Source organism: Artibeus jamaicensis, unplaced genomic scaffold (assembly GCF_021234435.1).
Source record: "Artibeus jamaicensis isolate MK-2021 breed Jamaican fruit bat unplaced genomic scaffold, CSHL_Jam_final contig_452, whole genome shotgun sequence".
Lineage (NCBI taxonomy): Eukaryota > Metazoa > Chordata > Mammalia > Chiroptera > Phyllostomidae > Artibeus > Artibeus jamaicensis.
Genome location: NW_026521837.1, coordinates 3,248,198 through 3,264,732, shown reverse-complemented (window position 1 = coordinate 3,264,732; position 16,535 = coordinate 3,248,198). Strand labels below are relative to the sequence as shown.

Genomic DNA, 16,535 nt, shown 5'->3' with positions numbered 1-16,535 from the left:
ATATGTATCAACTCACTTGCCAAATTTCTAGAAGCAAACCACAGACCTGACAACACTGTGCCTGGAGAAAACTTGGAGACAGTTCACTGTGCCGTCCCTAAATGAGCTGGCCAGCTGGGTCATAGTATCCTTTATACTAAGTAGAACTAAAGACAGGGACATTCTAGAGGTAATGTGCTAAGAAGCTTTTTTAAAAAAAACTAAAACAACCAACAAAAAACATAATTCTCATGATAATGGGCCTCTGTGTCTGGTGTGTGCTGATCGGGGCCAGTTTGCACAGGCCTGTGATTATCCGAGTGAACACTAGCCTGACAGATGTTAAAGTTTAAAAGGACTATTTTAAAAACCTCAATGGAAGACATTTGTTTTACATATGTGAAAATTTCTCAAGATTTATTTGGCCCCTTCCCCCCACCCACCCCACAGTGTATATCCCCTTGAGCATTGTTTTGGCTGGTCAAGGAATTAGTGCAGCTGAGAAAGTTTAGGGGGAAAATTTTTTTTAAGAACCCTGCTTAGCCAGTTGAATCTCCTTCAAATGTCAGGGCTGAGTGTTGCGCTCCAGTGAAACACACGATGAAGAACACTGCAAGGTTATGTGTGAAGGAGTATAACATTGTACATACTACATGTAATAAGGAAATGAGTTTATCATAGAGAAAAAAATTAATCAACAGGTGAGAAGACAAACTGTCCCAGTAAGAATGGGGGAGGTAGCTCTCTGGGAGGTTAAGAATAAAAATATTTTTTTGTCCCAAAAGCTTTCTATAAATTCTCGCTAATATTTATTTCCAAGCATATTTTCAGGAACTAAAAAGTCTACTCTTACCTGTGTGTCTTTGATGAGGACACAAGGATAAAGACTAAGTAATAAAACGTGGAATATTCGTGTTCTGGCATATCCTTGTACAAAGCTCCTACTTTTCTGTTTGATTCCAAACAAAAAACAAACAAAAAAAAGCTGTCTTTCTGTCACATTTTTATTTTCACCATTCATTTTTCAACTGACATGTATGTACACAATCCTAGTTATAAATTCCATGAGGTTCCATCATCAGTGCTTAGTTACTTAAGTTTTTTCTTTGAAGGTGCAGGGTCAGACCTTCCATGATTGGCCTTTTCGTTTCTTTGACTTTGGTCCTGCCCTCCAGTTGCAGACAGGAAGCAGAGCTCTGACTCCAGTCACTCAGGTTTTGATCATCTCTACCATCTTCTCAGTAGTTTTCTTTCTTCCACTGGCATGCATTCCAATCTACCTCTATCTTTGCTTTTATCCCCACCCCTTTATACTACTTTTAAGCTTTAAATGGGCCACTTGACCACCACCTGTCTCATTCAATATTCACTTTTTCCTTTTGTAATGAAACATCTTCCTCGTTAACAGGCCCTCATCTCCGTAAAGCATCTTGAAACTCCCTTTGCTGCCTAAGACATGCATGCGCATGACAGAAAGAGCTTACTTACTGCAGGAAACACTCTCCCACCCCATGTGCGGGTATGTGTGTGCAGACTAGGTCATGCCCACTGCTGCCAGTTTGCTTTGCCTAAAGGGCAGAAACTTCCCTCTCTTTTCTTTTATATTACTTGACCTAGCAAAAAGAGCCCAGTAAACCTCCCTCTAAATGAACAATAAATGCTCTAACATAATTTAGATAATAAGTATACTTACTTAGACCACTCAAAATAATCATTTTAGGTTCCTGGTATTTAAATTGTTCAAATCTACACAAGTTGCTATTTCATCAGCACCTCTTTATTCTTTGACCAAACACCTTAACTTATAAAGCTGAAGTTATGAAAGCCTTCCTTAAAGCAAACATTCCAACACACACACACATCTAGAATTCACTGTACAACAAACTTTCTGTTGGGCTCTTTTTTTTTCCTTTTTTCTTTTTCCTCTTATAATTCATGCTTTCTATAATACTAAGTTTATAAAATCCCCTCTAAAGTTCTTCAAGGTAATTAGCAAGCTACCATCAATAATATAAAAAATGCAAGTACACAATTTTGGTTTTGTCTACACGTAATGCCTTAGTAAACAATGCGTGTGCGCTAGAACATTGTTGCTGATTCTTCTTACGTAAGTTGTTTACTCTTCTGCTGAGGCAAATGACAGCTTCTCCCCCTGCACTACTGGCTGCCAGGCCTATATTTCCATAACTTTGGAATGCATCAGCAAGTATTCTAATAGTAGCAATGGTAACAGTTCATAACAGTTCATTAAAACAGAAATGAAAACAGACTGTATCACATCTCCAAGAGGAAATAATACCACAAGTATTGCTAGATGAGTAAAGCTACGTTTTACTAAAATAACCATGATTTTTTACAAAGGAGCCTTGATATTTCTGTAGAAATTAAACGGTGCAAATTCTGTCCTTCATCTGTAAAATGATGATGCTGGCCTGGGTCATTTCTAACTACTGTCCCTTCTAGCACTCTGAAATCTACCATCCCTCTAATTCCATAAACATAGGACACCAGATATACTCAGCACTTCATACCGTGACTGGCATATGGTAAAGTACAATTAATGTTTGAGGAATTCATAAATATTGCAAAAGTTTTGATACTAGATATCTAAAATGAAACATGATCTCTCTCTGAAACCTGATCCTGCCCCATATCTCATCTTCGTAAATGGCACCATGATACACATAGTTGTGAAATAAAAAGTGATCATCTCTGAGTCTATACTCCTCCTCACAGTGCCAAATCCATCAGTAAATTCGGAAATATTTTCAAATCCATGCAGCTGGCTCCATCCTCATTGCCAACCACGATCCGAGCCATCATGAGCTTTGACTAAATGACTCTCAGAGCCCCGCAACCAGTCGCATTGCTCCTGTTTTTAACCACACGTGCAAGGACATGCCCCTGTGTGTTTTATTCTCCATAAAACAGCCAAAGAGAGCTTTTAAAATTTTAAATCAGATAATGATTCTCTACCTTTAAAACTTTGACAGGTAGGCTCCCATTGTGCTATTTTAAAATCTAGAGCTTTGCCATGGCCTGTACAACAGGGATCACCTGGCACCTGTTTATTGACCTAACCTCCTGACCTCTTGCCACTTACCCTTATCCCCCCCATTCCAACACACACACACACACACACACACGCTTAGAAGCTCTGATGCAAGCAATCACACCAGCTTACTTTCAGTTCTGAAAATACCCAAGTCCTTTCCCCATTGAGGATTGACACCTGCCGATATCTGTGTAGGCTGCTCTGCAAGTGCTGTTTGCATGGCTGACCCCTCTTCATCCTTTAAGTCATAGCCTAAAACTACCTGCTCCCAACAAAGCTTTACTAACCACCCAGTGAGTTAATGACCCTCTTGTTATTCTCTATCACTGAACTTGGTCCTCTGTCGTCCTAACACTTCCTTGAATTGCTATTTCTTTAGCTGTTTATAACTGATCACCCCTCCAGGAGATCATAAGCTTCAGGAGGCCAATGACTTGCTTTTCCTCAGTGCAGTTTACCCAGTGCCTTTAAAAGTGCTCACCTGATACTCGGTAAACAATGTTAAGTCAGTGAATGAAGCTATGTAACGACCACAAGAGATGCCTACAAAGAGTATTTTAGAGAGCTTTTACATTGTATTTAATGCCTTAAAAAAGACAATATATTAAGAGCTTGATCTTTTTCCTTTGACATAGATTTCAATTAGCATGAAGATGTTAAACACAATGTCACAATTATGAAACTTAAGTGAACCTGAAACAATCTTTTATGAAGAAATATAACATTTCTTTTATGAAGAAATATAACATTTAAAATTTACATGTTTTAGCCTTGCAGGAAATACATGTAATCAATTATGGTTAAGCATAAAGAAAAGTATAGTTTACTCATTCAGATTCTCAGAGGATAATTTAACTGAATCTCTGCTGGGAAAGTCTTTCGCTGTGGTCAGGCCATGGCAGCTGGATGGCGCACCGGGTTACACAACAGAACTACCAGCTAAAGTGTTTAGCAAATCCAACATAACAATGACAATATAACAATAACAAAGTAATTGTCACTGTAAACTAACAAAAATAGAATTGAGAAATTACGTTGTGTCTTCCCATCAGTTTTATGAAAAAGCCTTAATGATGGCTCCTGTTAGGCTTAGAGTGGCCATCATTACACGGGCTTACAAATCAGTGTCAGCTGTGGAGTCTAATTTACATGTTTCCTTGCGTGGTCCTTTTTTGCAACATGGATGGTCTAGGAACACAACAGTATTACATGGTGCAAACTGAGATGAAATTCATGTTCTGAACAGAATTTCTAAAAGCCAAACAGCCACACACATAGGTATTTGTATTTGTGACTTTAACAAAGAATATATAAACATGCATATAATCAAAGATGTATAAAAATAGAATGCCATATAAAAATAGAGTTGCAATGTGTTTGAATTTACCTACCCAACTACATATGTTTAGCAAACATGAGAGACTGACAAAGGAGAAAAGAGTTAGAAAGTCAGAGAAAAACATATACCATATGATTTCATTTATATGTGGAATCTAAAGAACTAAACAAACAAACAAATGAAATTGCAACATGCTTATGGACAAAGATTGTACTGTTGGTTATCAGAGGGCAGGGGCGTTGGGGGACTGGGTGATAAAGTTAAATGGATTAAGAAGTACAGATTGGTAGTTACAAAATTGTCATGGGGATGTAACGTACACATAGGGAATATAGTAAACAATATTGTAACAACTATTAGGATGCCAGTTGCCATTGAGGGGAACACTCTGTAAAGTATATGAGAAGGGAGAGAGAGAACAACTTAAAAGCATGAGCAACTCCACCACAATGCCTCCATGACCCTCAGCCAGCATACACCCCCAGAGGTCGGAGGTGCCTTTTACAGTCAGGGGCAGTCCCCTGGGCCTCTGGGGGGTGTCTCGCTGTGCAAATGTGACCCACGTCTCAGAGTTCACATGATTTCACATCCAATGGCCCTTCAACACAAACTATTCCAGCTGTTCAGTGAAAGAACTGTGATCTGTTCTATTGCTCCAGGAGAAAACACAAATAAAACTGGCAGAGGTGATAAAATACTGCAATTTGTGATTTATATAACTTTCAAGAGTAATTTTGTTCATATCCAATTGTCACCCTTTGTGCTGCATTAGAAACTCCTTTGTAAAATGAATGTGAATGTACTGTTCAGGAAAGGCAATATTTATCTGAATTCTAACCCTTTTATTAAAAAAACTTTGTTTTGTAGCTGTTGGTAACATGCTGGTTTGTCAAGCAGTAAGACATTTTATTGTGCTGTATGTCTAAATGCTAGCACACAGCCTCTCCACAGGTAACGGCGCACAAAACAAAACATAAACAAGGACAGACATAACATATATGCATATATGTGCACATGTGTCCATATGTGTGTGTGCGGTGGGTGTGCGTGTATATGCAGTGTGTCTGTTTTCTCCTCAGGGAAGAAACTTTTTAAGGCAAAACATTTGTTGGGATTCTTTTCTCGTTATTCAAATACACTAAGTGCCATGCTGCTGGGAGACGTGGAAGTATATGCCTGCGGCTCCGACGTTCTCAGATGAAGCAAAGAGTATGAAAGAGCTTTGCCCTTCAGTGCTCACTGACCAACCTGACTGTGGTACATGATAGTCAATCTGTGAAATTATAGATTTATTTTCATTACTTCCCAGAACATTTTTCCAATAATTGCAATTGTTTACTTAATTTGTAACTTAATGTCCAAAATATTTAAACAATGTCAGTCTTGGCCTCTCTCTTTCTCTCTCTGCCCTGCTCCCTTTCCGCTAGCAGGCACCCAGGGGAGGCTATGTGAGCTCCTGGTGCGAGGGCGGCCTCCTGCTGGTCCGGGAAGGGGCCTCACCAGAACCTGGCCCTGCTGCCACCTTAATGTCAGACTTCCAGCCTTCAGAGCTGTGAGAAAATAAATGTCTGTTGTGTAAGCCACCCAGTCTGTGGCATTTTGTTATGGCACCAGCACAGATTAAGGCGATGTGCATTTACAAAAAAAATATGTGCAAGCAAAACTTAAAAAAATTAAATCTTAGTAGCTTGTTGTAACTAAACAAAATCGATGAGTGAAAACCCGTTCATTTTCTGCCCCTCACTCTCGACCACACACCTCTTCATTTGAAGAGTGCGTCAACATGTGGCCCCTACAAGGGAACGAGCTCTCTAGGTCTGCTGTTGCCAAGAATCTAGTAGAAATTGTTTTAGCTGCAAGATAAATCCCAGGAGCCTAAATCTGTTTTCAGGAAGCAACTAAATATCTTAAAGCACCTTGAAAGAGCTTTGGCTTTTCACACGCCATTGTTCTCACTCCCAGGACTTCATGGTTAATGTTTTTAAAGGTATATTCCTCTAATTTTTATTATTTTATTTTATTTTTGTAATGACAGCTTATATTCAGTATTATTTTGTATTAGATCCAGATGTATAGTGCTTAGACAACCACATACTTTACAAAGTGTCACCCTAATATTCACACACCCACCATACATAATTATTAGAATATTATTAACTATATTCCCTATGCTGTACTTTACATCCCCGTGACAATTTCGTGAGTAAAAATTTGTATTTCTTAGTCCCTTTGTCTTTGTTACTGGATCCTCCAATCCTTCTCCCCTCTGGCTACCATCAGTCTGTTCTCTGTATGTATGACTCTGTTTCAGTTTTGTTTGTTTCTTCTGTTTTTTTGTTTAATTCCACGTGTAAGTGAAATCATATGGTATTTGTCTTTATCTGACTCATTTGGCTAAATACCTCCTGGGTTCATCCATGCTATTGCAGAATGTAATATTTCATTTTTTATGGCTGAGTAGTATTTCACTGCATATATGAACCACGGCTTTTTTTTCATCCTTCAGCCCCTACACAATGGCCTCCCGAGTGCCCCTGCCATTTCCCAATCTGGATGTTCCCCTCCATGAACTCCCATACCACTCTGGACATAATCTTTATCACCTGTTGGCCATCTGCTTATTACTTTACAGTTTTCTATACCGTAACTCATTGAATATAAGTGCTCCCTAGATAACCTGATACTAATTAGCATATACTGGATAGTCAAATATTTGTTGAATAAATTTAAATGAATAAAGAGATTTGTAAATGCATCAGCCAGTCTTTAGAGCCTACTAGAATTGACCCCAGAGCCCTCAAGGCTCCCCAGAGTAAAGTGCAAAACTCCTAAACATTCTATTATTAGACACCAATGCAAGGAATTCAGTTCATATTCTCCTGCCTAAATCTAATTCTTTAGTTTTTAGGGATTTAAAGCTAAACTGAACTTCAGAAATTACCAAGGAAAGAAAACTCCCGTATGTCTTACTGATGATGCTACCCTTATTCATAATTTGAGTTAAAAATAAACAAACATTTTTTTTTTGAAACTGAAGAGTTTAAGTGTGAGGAAAATAGGAATTGAATAAAGTACAGCAGTCATGAATATAAAGTTTAAAGTAGTCACCAGAAGATCTCACCTGAGGGAACTTTAACAGTAATAATTTTGTAAATGTGGGGTTATTTTACTGAGGAAACACTAAATATATTATTGCTTAATTCATTTAGAATTAAATTGTCCAAACATCAAAGAATATACAATGATAAAAATGATGTATGTGTTGGAATGAATCAGGAATGTCAATCTACCTTTTATATTTTAAGCCTCAATATTTTCATATTCATTCACTAAAAAAATCAAAAGGACTTAATATTGTAGGATGAATCATTTCAAACTTCTTCTTTGCATTTAGTTTGTTTTTGTCTTATGTTTAATTCTACATACTTTATAGAGAGTATCTTCTCTCTTTTAAGGAGGTTTTAATTAAATAAGGAGAAAAGCATTTTAATATACACTTAGATATGTTCCCCAACATCACACCACTGTGAGGGACGAGTGAAAAAGAGAACCACTGGAATCCTGCATGCCAATGGCCTGAGTAGAAACAGATATCCAAATCAGAATAAAAACTGTACCATTAATGGGATTAAGGGAGAAAGGACAGGCGTGTGGTCATTGCTGCCCCCCAAGCCCGTGGGAGGCCTTGTTAACTAGCCCCAGTGCTCCTGCCTGCACGACCTGCACATTCCATCAGGTGCCTTCCCAGTGCAGCAGTCCCAGCAGTCCCAACCCGCCCACAGTAAGGAAAAGGAGAGGGAGACTCTTTGTGGCTTCAATCCTATGAAAAATACAAGAACTAACATAATATAAAAACTCAGGTATGCCCCATGAAAGAATGCCATTTGAAATGGGAAAAGAAGAGAAAGCTTCCTTCCTTAAATTGAGGTAAAATTACAACAACATTCCATTAGTTTCAGGTATACTGTGTAATGATTCTATATCTGTATATACAGTTATTTTCCACTTAACAATAAAGATATATCCTGAAAAATGCATCATTAAGAATTTTTATTTTGCGCAAACATTATAGTAGACAACCTAGATGGTACAGCCTACTACACCCCTAGGCTACATGGTACAGCCTCTTGCTGCTAGACTGCAAGCCTGTACAGCATGTCACTGTACGAAGCAATGTGAGATGAAATCAAGCACAAGAGAAATGATGCAGTCAGGAGACATGGAGGACATAAGATGTATTAGGCTACTGCCAGTGTAACACAGCATACCGTTTTATAGCAAACTTTATAAGTGGAAAGAGTACACACCAACATAATTATAAAAGTATAGTAAATACATGAACCAATAACACATTTGCTTATTATCATCGTCAAGTATTGTGCACTGTACATAACTGTGAACATCGGACTTTTATACGGCATCACAATAGGCGTGTTCCCAGCAGCATCACTATACACACCTGGTGTGTGGTGCTACAATGTTAAGATGACTGTGCCATCACTAGGAAATAGTAATTTTTCAGCTCTATTATAATCTTAGGGGATCACTATTTATTGTATCTGCCCTTGACTGAAATGCCATTATGTGGTATAAGAACTGTATTGTAAACTGATCACAGGAAGTCTAGTAAACATCTGTGACCATACGTAGTTGCAATTTCTTTTCTTCTGATGAGAACTAACAAGATCCACTTTCATAGCTACTTTCAAATACATAATTCAGTCTTATACCTATAGTAGCCATGCTGTACATTACATAAAAATATGGAACACTTCATGAATTTGCTTGTCATCCTTGTACAGGGACCATGCTAACCTTTTGTGTACTGTTTGCATACACAAGCACAAAAGTCATCTTTTAAAAAAAGTAACAGCTTGCTGAGAGCTCAAGGATGGCAATCATCATTGCATCATACAACAAAGGAAGCAGATTTGAAGCAGGAAAAAGAAAATAGAAGTTGGATGTTTCTTATTTTATATTAATTAGACCAATCTATTACTTGACCAGAGGGGAGAGGGAAGGGAATTTAAGGGGAAAAAGGGGGAGGGATTTTGAGGAACAAGTATGAAAGACACAGGGATGAGGACTGGGGGAGGGGAATTGGAGGGAGGGGGGAGACAGGGCGGGGGGTGGGATGGGAGAAATAGATAAAAAAATGTACTTGAAAAGTAACTAAATAAAATTTATTATAAAAAATAAAATAAAATAAAATAAAATCAGAAAAGTGTCTACTCAGGTTTTTGTGAGGACCCATAGACATGAATAATGCTCACCATCACTAATGATCAGAGAAATGCAAATTAAAACCTCCATGAGTTAGCACCTCACACCTGTCAGAATGGCCATAATCAATAAACCAACAAACAAGTGTTGGAGAAGATGTGGAAAAAAGGGAACCCTCGTGCACTGTTGGTGGGACTGGTGCAGCCACCGTGGAAAACAATATGGAGTATCCTTCAAAAATTAAAAATGGAACTCCCTCAGACCCAGCAATTCCACTTCTGGGAATATACCCCAAGGACCCCAAAATACCCATACAAAAAAGTATATGCACCCCTATGTTTATAGCAGTGCTATTTACAATAGCCAACATTTGGAAACAGCCTAAGTACCCATTAGGAGATCAGTGGATAAAAAAGCTGTGGTACATTTATGGAATAGAATACTATGCAGCAGCAAAAAAGGAGAAACTCTTTCATTTTACAACAACATGGATGGACCTGGAGAAAATTATGGTAAGTGAATTAATCCAGGTGGAGAAAGACAAGTACAACATGATCTCACTTATATGTGGAATCTAAAGAACACAATAAATGGATGAACAAAATAGTAACAGAAGCATAGATATGCAAAACAGACTGACAGCTGCCAGAAAGGAGACAAGATGAAAGTTGGTAAAGAGATTAACCAAAGAGCGTTTGTGCACAATCCCTGGACCCAGACAACAATATGGGGATTCGCTAGGGGTGGAGGTGAGGAAAAGGGAGAAAAAGCAAGGACATAACAGTATAAACAATAAACCAAAAAAAAAATGAGACAGTAAAACCTGTTATTTTAAGCAAAAAAAAAAAAGGACAAGAAACCTGATTTTTTTATAAAAATCTCAATTTTTAAGCTTTTGTGACTCTCTCCTTTCTTACTCATAGCTCAAAACTTTGTTTTGAAAAGCTGTCTCAAGAAACAAAGAAAGGAGGGTTTCCACAGCTAAATCTGAAAAGTAATGGGATTGTAATACCCAAAGGACTGGGGAACAGGGCAGGAATAAAGTAGAGATTCTGTAGACGGTGGGAAGAGTGGGGGCCAAAGTCAAAAGAGTGGATACTGGGAGAGACAGTCAGGCTGGGTGGGGGAAGAGCTTTCTCAGCTGGGTCCTCCTCTCACAAGAGTGAAACAACTTCTGGGCCTGTCACAGAATTTCTCCATCTCTGTGCCCTCATGATCACATTTTTAAGCTCAGATGAAAGCTTGTCTGAAATACTACTTCTAAAGTCAGATTCCTTTAGTGAGTCCAATCCAGGAAAACCAGATATGTTGTCCATCATATTGTCATTTCAAGGGTAAGGGGACAGCTTTTTATTCAATCACACCTCAAAGAATATACTTTACCAGTAGGTAACTTTGGCAGAGATAGTCATTGGTCTGCAATAAACTCTCAGGTGTCCTCCTTCAAATGCAAGCCGTGAGGTACTTAGTGATTTTCAATAAGAATCTCTTTTTTGTTCATTAATCCTGTGGGTTGAACATCTTCAGCCTTGTTTTACAACCTCTGAAAAATTACTGGGCACTCAAAGTATATAAATCTTGTCCTAATCACTGAACCACAGTTGCTCTCCCACTGATTTGTTATATTGAGATATAACAAATATCTCAATATTTGACAAAACAATTTTTTCATTAGAATTTGAGGAAAGTGGGGAGATACCAAAGTGAAAAAATCTGACTGTGATTCGACTTTATTTTGCATCATTCACATTATTATGGATTTTAATGTGTTAAACTTTGATCTTTGAGGAGGTACTATTAGTCTCATATAATATGAACATATCATAGTTCTTCAGAATATCTAATTAATTCACCCTTTCTGAGTAGAAACCTAGCTTTGTTGCACTTGAATATATTTAATCAGCAGTACAGTGGAACATGAAGATAGTATACCTAAAAAGCCACTTTTGAAAAATAGGAAGCTTGCTGGGATGTAGAATTTTTGGAATGTCTAGAAGCCTATCTTTGGGGACCCCTTTCACCATCGTGCCACACTGTTTCTGTTGGTAGCACTATCACACTGCCAAAATGTGGGTCTCTGCTTCATCACACATAGGTCCTGTGCTCCCTAGCAACAGTGACCAGCCCAGGGAGTGGACATGTGACTGAAGCAGTGCCAAGCGGGGTCCTTTCCTAGGTCAGCTATAGATACTGGCAGGATGAATATCTGAGGGTGACAGCAGCCATGTCCCCTGACCTGTAGAGGAAAGCTTTCCGCAAAATGAGGCTCTTCAAACATAAGCAGATGTGAGAGGAGAATAGAGAGAGCCCTGGAATATCTACCTTGTTCTAGTTCCTGTACTCCTGGCCTTTGGGTACCAACCTTTGATCCTGTGAGCTATGTCTTACTGTTCCCAGCAAAGTGAACAAAACGATTCCTGTTTGCCTAATCTCAGTTGAGTTACTTGCTACCCTAAAGAGTATTAATACCAAGGAAAAACACTTAAAATATTTATGCAAAAATATTCTTTAACATAATAATATTCTAGGTTTAAAACCCAAAGAGCTTCCGCCACTTTGCATCAAACAAAAAAATTAATTCAAGATGAATATTAAACCTAAATTTTAAAGCTAAAACTTCTAGAAGAAAACAAATTTACAATCTGAGAGAAGAAAGTGATTTTTAAAAAGGATACAGAAAGTAATAATTATAAAAATGTATAAATTACACTTTATTGAAAGTAAACACATGCTCATCAACAGACATCATTAAAAAATGAATAGACAAGGTAGGCATTGTCAGAAAATCTGCAAAACATGTATCTGCCAAATGACTTATATACATAACATGCAAAGGATTCCTACAACTCAATAATACAAAGACAAAAGAAATAATTTAGAATACAGAAAAAACTACCATATTTTGCTGTGTACAATGCATACTTTTTTGCCCAAATTTTTGAGGGAAAAATAAGGATTTATATTATACATGGGTAGTGCCTGAAATATCTTATATCTGTTATGTTTTATAATTATTTGTTACATAACATTTTTATACCATATGTTAAAAAATAAATGCTAAAATTTCTTCATAATACAAAAGACAAAGTATCTAAATATAACTAACTAACTAAATAAATAAATAAATAAATAAATAAGTTAGAAAATTTAAATGAAAGATTTTTTCCTGAAAGTTTGGGCCAAAAAACGTGGGTGAGCATTATACATGGGAGCACATTATAGACATTTCACAGAAGGAAGATATACAAATTACCAACAATCTCATGAAAAAATGCTATCATCATTATACATCAGAGAAATGTTTATTAAGGTCTAAGGAGATGCTATCACATAAACAGTTAAATCATTAAAATTAAAAACCAACTGATAACACCAACTGTTGGTGAGAATATGGAGCAACTAGAGTTCTCATACGTTGCTGTTGAGAGTATATTAAAACCACTTTGACAAAATGTTTGGCAATATCTTATAAAGTTCAGCGTACCTCTACCTATGATTTAGCAATTCCAATCTTAGATGTAGAAGTAAAAAAAAAATGGAGCCCATATATTAACAAAATATTTGTACCAAAATGTTCATAGTAGTTTTATTCATATTAGCCCCAACTAGAAATAACCCAAACAATGCCTACTGACAAGCAAGTAAATGAACAAATCATGGCAAAACTGTATAGTGAAATACTCCTTAGTCAGTAACAAGAACCAATTATACATAACAACATGGATGAAATCCATAGTTATTATAAGGAGTAAAAGATGCCAGATACATGAATATTCATTTCATGATTGCATTGATATAAAGTCCTAGAGTAGGCCAAACAATTCTATGGTTAAAGAAGTCAGAAAATGACCACTTTTGAGAGGGTGGATATTGATAGTAAAGGGGCACACAGGACTTTCTAAAGTTATGGAAAAGCCTATTTTTTACATTTTATTTATCTTTTTAGATCGAAAAGAAGTGAGGGAGAAAGAGAAACAGCAACTAGTTGACCCTCACATGCCCCCAACCAGGGACCTGGACTACAAGCCAGGCATGTGCCCTGAGTAGGAATCGAAACAGTGACCTTTTGATTTGCAGACCAACACAGAACTCACTAAGCCAGGACAGCCTTATATATTGACAGGACATGAATTACATGGGTATAGATTTTTGTCTAACTAACAAACTGTACATTTGAGATCTGTACACAAATAATGTTGCTCTAATAACTTGTAGCCTTTCCTTAAAAAATGTGAAAAATACTGAATTCTTTTTAGTAGGTTTGCTTTGTGATATAGATTAAGGAATATGAATTAACCTTTTGTATATTCCAAGTTGAAAGAATAAAGATATTTGTTGAACATAATGGGAAGCCAAATTTCTCACTATTGGAAGATGAAGTTACAAATATAGAAATGGAAAGATGACAGTGTATCTTGTGGTCTGAGATTGGAATCAGAGATATCAGTAGGAACTTATGGCATGCAACATGGTGATTTGATTGACACATGCACAGTGAAATGATGGCTATAGTCAAGCTAATTAATATATCACCTTCCCACATAATTACCATTTTTGTGTGTATATGATACCACCTAAAATCAATTCTCTTAGAAAATTTCCAGTATTCAATAAAGTATTAGTAAGTCTAGTCATCAAGCTGTTTATTAGATTTCTAGAACTACTTATCCTACCTAACTTATTGCAGTGGGACCACTTGCGGCCCTACTGCAATGTTATATCTCTTGACCAACATCACATGGTTTTTAATAGGTACATACATAAATATAGAAATAAATATAGACACACATTTACTAATGCTGTGAACTAAGAGGGCCTAGAAGTAATGAGACACCATTAGCAATGAATAGATGCACCTGGTGTCCAAATTTGACTTGTGAATGCCACATAGTATGAAATGGAAGCATGACTACTTGGATAGAAGATTGATTCCAGAGCTTGGTCAGGAAAAGTATAAGATGTTTCTAGGATAGTACATGCCAGAAAGTCAGGAAACACTCAAGGATGATGTGGAAATATCAAAAGGCCACAGAAGGTAGTTTGAATTGGTAGTTAGAATTGGTTTTCACTGGCCAAATATGGGACAATTTGAGAATCTGAATAAATAATAACAGTATAGATCATAACTACAGAATAAAACATAATACTATATCTCTTCTATTGATATAATAAAAAGCAATTAAACTAATGAAAACCATAAGAAACCTTTTCCTTTCAGTAGAATGTCAACTAATAAACATATGGAAGCTATAACAAGGTCAAAAATTATCAATGGCTGTAAAAACATGGTAAAATTTTGGTGAGGAAAAGATGCTCCAAGTAAATACAATCTCTCTACAAATTAACCATTATTAGAAGGAGTACTAAGTTTACTGTGAGGAAAGCTGGCAGATACAATGAATTCCAAATTTACATCATCAGTGTTGGAATAAGCTATGGTTATGTGCCTCCCCATGTGATGTTCTGAGAAGGATACACTATCTATCACTTCTGTGGCAGTCCTGCCAAAAGAGCATAACCTGAACCTAACCATGAGTAAGCATTATGCAAACCCAAACTGAGGAGCATTCTACAAAGTAACTGGTCTGTATTCTTCAAAAATCGCAAGATCAAAAAGACAAAAAAAAAGGTAAAGTACTTTTCCAAATGAAAGTATGCTAAAAAGAAATACATGACCATTGCATGAATACTGAGCCAAGGGAAGAAATAGAGAAAGAGGGCATTATTGGCAAAATTGGCAGAATTGACAAAATTTGAATATAAACTTTGGAATAGATAATTTCACTGTGTCAGTGTCAAATTTTCTCATTATGATCATTGGTAATTGTAGTTATGTGACAGTATACCTGTTCTTAAAAAATACACACTCCAGTATTTACAAGGAGGCAAGATGTCTCTACTGTAATTTTAAACAGTTGAGAAAAAATTATTAATAGACAAATATATAGCAAGAATGATAAAGCAAATGGAATAAAATGTAAACAGCTGGTGAATTTTGGTAAAAGGGTGTTAAGGAGTCCCTAGTGCTAGTCTTGTGACTTTTCTACACATGTGAAAGTATTTAAAAAGAAAGCATACAGAACACACATGGTTTACTATAAGACAACACAGGAAATGCAAATTCTGTTCACTGGACCACCACCACTAGGTTTCAAGTATGCTACCATAATTGAAAGGGTATTACACTAGAAGTTAGTAACCTTGGCTTTGGAGTTAAATAGTTATATGACCTTGAGAAAGTAATTTTTTATTGGCTTCAGAACTCTGGTAGCCAAAATAAACAGGTTGAATAACTATTTGATATCTAAGATTTTTGCTAATTCTAAAATGTTGTGATTCTTAGAAATTCTTAGCACTTACCTCCAGAGGTAACAGGATTAGTAGGAATATTTTCTTTTTTTTCTCAATAATTTTATTGTTATTTTTCAAGTACAGTTTTTTGCCTGTTTCTCCCATCACAGCCACCACCCCTACCCCGTGGTCCCCACCTCCCTCCCATTTCCAGCCCCCCCCCCCCAGTTCTCATCCCTGTGTCCTTCATATTTGCTTCTCCAAGTCCCTCTCCTTTTTCCCCCTTAAATTCCCTTCCCTCTCCCCTTGGTCACTGTCCCCTTCTTCTCTATTTCAGTGTCTTTGTTTTCATTCTGCTTGCTTATTTGTTCTGTTGTTTAGCTTCCTGTTAAAGGTGAGATCATATGGTATTTGTCTTTCAACCCCTGGCCTATTTCACTCAGCATAATGCTTTCCAGTTCCATCCATGTTGTTGCAAAGGGTAGGAGCTCCTTTTTCTCTGCTGCATAGAATTCCATTGTGTAAATGTACCACAGTTTTTTGATCCATTCATTTACTGATGGTTGCTTCCAACTCTTGGCTATTGTAAATTGTGCTGCTATGAACATTGTGGTGCATAGGTTCTTTGATATTGATGTTTTAGGATTC

The 16,535-nt window shown here is 37.0% G+C and overlaps 1 protein-coding gene and 1 non-coding gene across 2 annotated transcripts in view; both read right to left on the bottom strand.

The window, feature by feature from the left end:
- ARHGAP24 (Rho GTPase activating protein 24) overlaps positions 1-16,535 on the bottom strand; it is a 513,936-nt gene that overhangs the window by 424,908 nt on the left and 72,493 nt on the right. The window lies entirely within an intron of this gene.
- Positions 9,131-9,232, bottom strand: LOC119045672 (U6 spliceosomal RNA). Its single transcript, XR_005081841.1, has one exon. It is a non-coding gene; the product is annotated as a U6 spliceosomal RNA (small nuclear RNA).